Genomic DNA, 6,000 nt, shown 5'->3' on the forward strand with positions numbered 1-6,000 from the left:
ACCATTGATTCAGAATATGTTAAGCTAACGAGATAGCTGGAAACGAGAATTATATTTGTTGTATTTTATTTCTGCTTTTGGAATCTTATCCTCATAGAGGATGGATTTTAATAATATGAGACTTTTCAAGTATCATTCAAAATATTGATGGGGATGTATCTAAAATGTGTACCTCACTACGGAACTTTTGCTGTTGCTCCTTAATCGGCTCGTGGTAAAGAACATTTCATGATTTTCAGATCTAATGAGACTTGTAAGTAGCAGAAAGGGTGTATTTTGGACGCAGGTGTCCTACTAAACAAAATTATTTAGCTAATTTTAATCTCGTCGTGGGTTCGATCCCCGGACGAGTCATATCAAAGACTTTAAAAAAATGAATTAAATCTCAAATTGACATGAAGAGAACGGTAAATGTTAAAAGTACCCAAACCATTAAACTGCTTGGGAAAAAGAAAATAGAATAACAAATCCAAAACAAATTTACCGTATTTATCATATGTTAAAAACTGACTTTAGTTACCGTGTCATGCCAATATCGAACACGAGATAAACATCAGTCATAAACAGTATGAATGGAAATTAAATTTATATAATAGAATGGTAGTGTGTTACGTGTTTAGGCTCAAATAAACAGTAAAACAGAAAAAGTGAAAACAACAAGCTTGTTAAAATTTGCAAATAATTTATTTTCCTGGAAAATTCTATAAAAATGAAAAAAAGGAGAAGAACTTACGGTTTCAAGAATCAAATATAAATATTATCTAAGAATAATCCACGAATTAAATTACAAAAGCCTAGTAATAAATGTTCTAATAATTTCGAATTCGAATCCGGGTGTAAAATCCAAGATGGATGACGATGACGTATGATGTAGTCAGTACTGTGCGTATCTACAGTTCCTTGCAGAAATACAAATAATGGCACTCCGGTATTGGAAATCCAAATTAAACTTGTAAACAATGTCTTTCCAAAATCTGTGTAGCACTCTTCAAATATTTCCAGAGAATAAACAATTCATCCTTTTGAAATCAAATGATCTGAAGATAATTAACTCAAAATCTGGCAACAAAACTGAAAATAAATTGATACCAAGCGTAAAAGCCCTAAAACTGAGATTTGAAAAAAAATATCATCTCCAGTGGATAAATTTACGTTGCAATAGCATATAAGATTTTTTTTTAAAACTGACAAACAAAGAATTAAATTATATATATATATATATATATATATATATATATATATATATATATATATATATATATATATATATATATATATATATATATATATTAAATCAGATATACTTAACAAACGACAACAACCACTTTCCATTTTTTTAATGCGATCCATTATTGGGAATAGGTATATCAGGTACTTCCGCACAAAGCTAACAGAATTAGTGTTAATTTGCTTAAACACAAAAATAGGAGGTTTGCGTCTGAAACAAAAAAAACGTATTAAAAAAAATTGAGTAATGTATTATCTCAACCTCTGAGATTATTCGCAATATTAAATAGGGCCTTTTCCGAATCTGAATTTTTTACAGTGACAATAAACAAATTCACGTAAATATGAAATATAAACAAAACCATTTAAATGCTTAAAAGCTTTTATAAAAATTAATTATTAGTTTAAAAACAAACAGACGTTAAATTAATACACGGCCACTTTTCTTCAAATATCTCCATCAGGATTAGCTTGTTTACCTTCCTGAAAAAGAAATGACACAACATGAAAAGCATATTAAACCCTAAAATAGTATAATATATCTTTCATCTATACATAAGCCATAACAAAGTACTTGCCAAAACAATAATCGTCTGAATATTAAACTAAATTATAAAACAATTTTTTAAAGAAGTAGTCAGTTTCATGAATACCTCTGTATTTAACACAAGCAGTGAACATATATTGTACCACTGCATATTTTTCACATAAGTAAAGCCAAAAACAAAAAAGCACATTCACAGATTATATATATATATATATATATATATATATATATATATATATATATATATATATATATATATTGACGATGATATAAGACGTTTTATAATATGACTGGATGAACGAAAGTATAAACAAGAAATTGTGATGACATGTACGACACATTGATGAGAATATTTAATGATCGAAAGTAAAGAAATATTAAGTTTGCTGAAGGAAAGAAATGTCTATAACTTAAATGACGTTATATTATACAGCTACTTTCCTTCATCGAACTGTTCATCCTCCCAAGGAATTATTAGATAAAGAAAATAACAGAAAAGCATCCTAAGTGGAAAGGTTCAGTGGAACACTTAAGTCCGGAAGGTGGGCGTGTTTTAGTGAAATGTAAACCATAAAATATTCATATATATTATCAAAATATACTGAGGAATATAAATTGTCATAAGAAACATCTATCCGTTTGAAGAATATAAGTATAGCAAGAAGTCAAAAATATAAAATAACTTATCTGTTTACCTTACATTAGATGCCTTTGGAACATCCCGAATAGAGATTAGGTGAGACAGAATCCCAAAACATGTCTATATTTGGTAATGGTTATCTTAATAATTTCACGAAAAGTTGTTTTACAATCAGAGAAGTAATTTCAGGATATCCATATAATTCTGTATATTTAATTCGGGATAGCATATTGTGGCAATAGGTTGCGAAGAAGGGATGTCGTGTTAGGACAAACAAGCTGACGTCTGCAAGGATGAGGACATTATAAAAACTGAAAGTAAAATAGAACGTCAGAGACATATGGAAAGGATATAATGAATATTGTAATAGTAGTGAGGCGAAATAAAGATGTTTTATCACTAATTATAAATAACCATAGTTCATTGGTTATGTCGCTTAATGTATGATCTATTTCTCATGTGTATATTGCTGGTACTTCTTCTTCCTGAGGTTTCAAGCCTCATCTGGCTCGACTCTTGTTCGTTTTTCTAAACGCATTGCTAAATACGCAAGCGTGTGAAACTTTTTATTGTAGTATTGTTGATATCGTGAATAATGTATATAAATTCGTTGGGAAATTCACAAGTGTACACATAAAATTATGCCGACCTAGGTTCAAGCGATTCACCTGATGAAAGTTCATATTCAATGGATTCATCCTATTGAAATTCTATTTGTCTTTCTCTCACTTCACGGATTTCCAATTAATATTGTCCGTAATGAATGTGTGTGTGTGTGTGTGTGTGTGTGTGTGTGTGTGTGTGAGAGAGAGAGAGAGAGAGAGAGAGAGAGAGAGAGAGATGAAATTCCGCACGATGTTTAATTCAGTTTAAAACAGGGATGACATTTTTTTTCTCTTAATTCTCCAATGTCACTAATGATTAATAGGTAGAGGTTTCCAAGAACTTATAGAAGCAATAGCCTACTGTGTAGTCAGTATTTAAGAGCACATCACAATTCGTTATATCAACAGTACTGGTGTATCAAATTGCTTTTTATATATACGTGTCAGAGCGGAAAGTGTTTACGTTTTATTTAGAGGGAGCGCATGTGGATTTGTATGTCATGTTGCCCACAGAGGGAGCGCGCTGAAAACTTGATGCGAACTGTTAAAAATGTAGTCATCTAACCGTCTCTGTTAAATCAAATAATATTCCCTGAGGTAAATGTAATGAAGAACAGCTTATACATATGTTGGCTCGGGAAACTCGATGAGAACTTCATGTAAATTAGTAACCTGCCATCACTGAAAGAAGACACTATTCTTCTATTACGAATTAACTTCGATTTCCAAACATGGATATAACAATAATTCCAACATTTTCTCACGTAGTGTAAATAAATGAAAAACAATGGTGCATTCACATTTACAGGTACATTACAGGGAACTGACTGAACGCCTCTTGATAGCTGTATTGATTATAATTTTATCTAACCCATCTATGGGGAACCTGTCTATATTTCCCGGTGGATCAATAAAGTTGATCAACTTGTTCCCTATGGGTATTCATTACACAAGTCGCAAAAAGTAGTGACTACTGTTATACAGGTGTAACTTTGAAAATGTGTAAATATTTAATGAGGAAACAACAAAGGAATCTAAATATCTATTTATTCCTAAGGGAGATTTCCGAAACTCCATATTAACTATCCTTGTGAAACGTCGTACCAAACAATGATAACCAACCTCCCCATCTCACCATTCTGCGTACCTGGAGTTCGGATTATAAGGTCAAAAGAAACTGACAAATATACAAACAGACATCAGGAGGAGGCATGCAGGGACTAATAGACAAATATTGCCTATCACAATTGATATGCAAGCGCGCAGATTCACTATAACAGGATTAATTATTTCCCGAGTGTACTGTAATAACGAAGAGTAAATCAAATAGTTCCTTGGTAGAACTTCTTGCAAACCAAATATTACTAAGTAAATATGCAGTCATCTAACTTTGCTATTCACTAGGTCTACATTTCAAGGGGAACATTTAATGAGTACGTACATAAAATTAAAGTAGACAACACAGGAAACTGAATGAGTATATCATTTCTCAAGTGAATAAATAACGTTACAAGAGCAGAAATGAATACCATAATGTTCGACTCTGAATTTGTTTTGATCGGATTTGAATTATCGCCATTGATAATTACGGCTTCAAATCCATCCCCTTTTATTTGTTTACGTTGGTATTTATTGACACCGTTCACCACCCCCTCCTGTCAATCAACATTGACAACAGAATAAACGCAGTCTTCGAAATCTAATTAGATGAGACTTTGGGTATATTTAAGGATTATTTGTATTGAGGATTCTAACTAGATGTCATTTCTTTGTTTACCTCTAAAACTCTATATGACCATAAATGTTCCTGTGGTAAGACGGACTGGCTTTTCACCGACAATAAAATGCCCAAATTGGACTTTAGAAATTTATGCTAAGTAATAAGAACTGCATATCTATACTTAATAAACATTTTTTTAAAGTGAAAACTATCCAAGTGCATTGTCCTCATATATAAGATGTGCATAGCGATACACATGAAATGGCATCGGGGATTCTATAATTAGCGTAATATGACCTCTACCAGCGCCACATGCCAGATAATAAGTTTCCTGCTTCCACCAAATCTGGAATTATGATAATACCGCTTTGTGTTAAAAAGAGGGATTCCCAATAAAAGCAGAGAGAAGCAAGTTTTATTGTAACAGGGAAATAATTAACCCCTTCAACTTGGCAGATTCTGTTAGAGAATCATGTGAACCGGCTCATGTACATGCTAGTGATGGATTACAGACCTTAACGGAAAGAAAAAAAAGTACCATATTAAACGCATGTTGATAATATCATACCTGATTAATGATTTAAACTTGAATAAAAACCGAAACATGGGACTATATTAAACTCAGCTCTTATAGGTATGATGATTGAACGGGGAATTGATGTGGGTGGACCGGTAACGATATGCATGTGTGACTACGGCTGCTCCCAGGCATATTGGACGTACAAGATGAAAACAAATGTTAATTATTGTTTTAATATTACACATTGCAGTTAGAATTTCAAACAATAGCAGCATCTTCGTGCAAACTAATGCCACTTAAAATCTGATACGAAAATAAATATGAAAAAGATTATCTCTCTCATATATATATATATATATATATATATATATATATATATATATATATATATATATATATATATATGTGTGTGTGTGTGTGTGTGTGTGTGTGTGTGTGTGTGTGTGTACGTATCACTGACTTCATGCGTATCGGAATCCAGCAGGATGTTGATTATCATAAAACTTTCTAAACAATTCAAATTTTTGTTTCATGATGAAATCTCTTTCTGCGGTAGTATTTTAAATTCATCAGTTAGATTAATATCACACCTTCCTAGACTACTCATCCGTATATTAATCAAACCAGCCTACTGTATGCATTATATAATTTATTTATTTTGTGTTCACAATGCAAGTACAGTACAGTCACGTTGCAGACTACTTTACATATACATTTACTTCCTTCGTAAGTTAGGAAGGA

This window comes from Sinohyriopsis cumingii, chromosome 19, assembly GCF_028554795.1.
Source record: "Sinohyriopsis cumingii isolate HCF-2022 chromosome 19, ASM2855479v2, whole genome shotgun sequence".
Taxonomy (NCBI): domain Eukaryota; kingdom Metazoa; phylum Mollusca; class Bivalvia; order Unionida; family Unionidae; genus Sinohyriopsis; species Sinohyriopsis cumingii.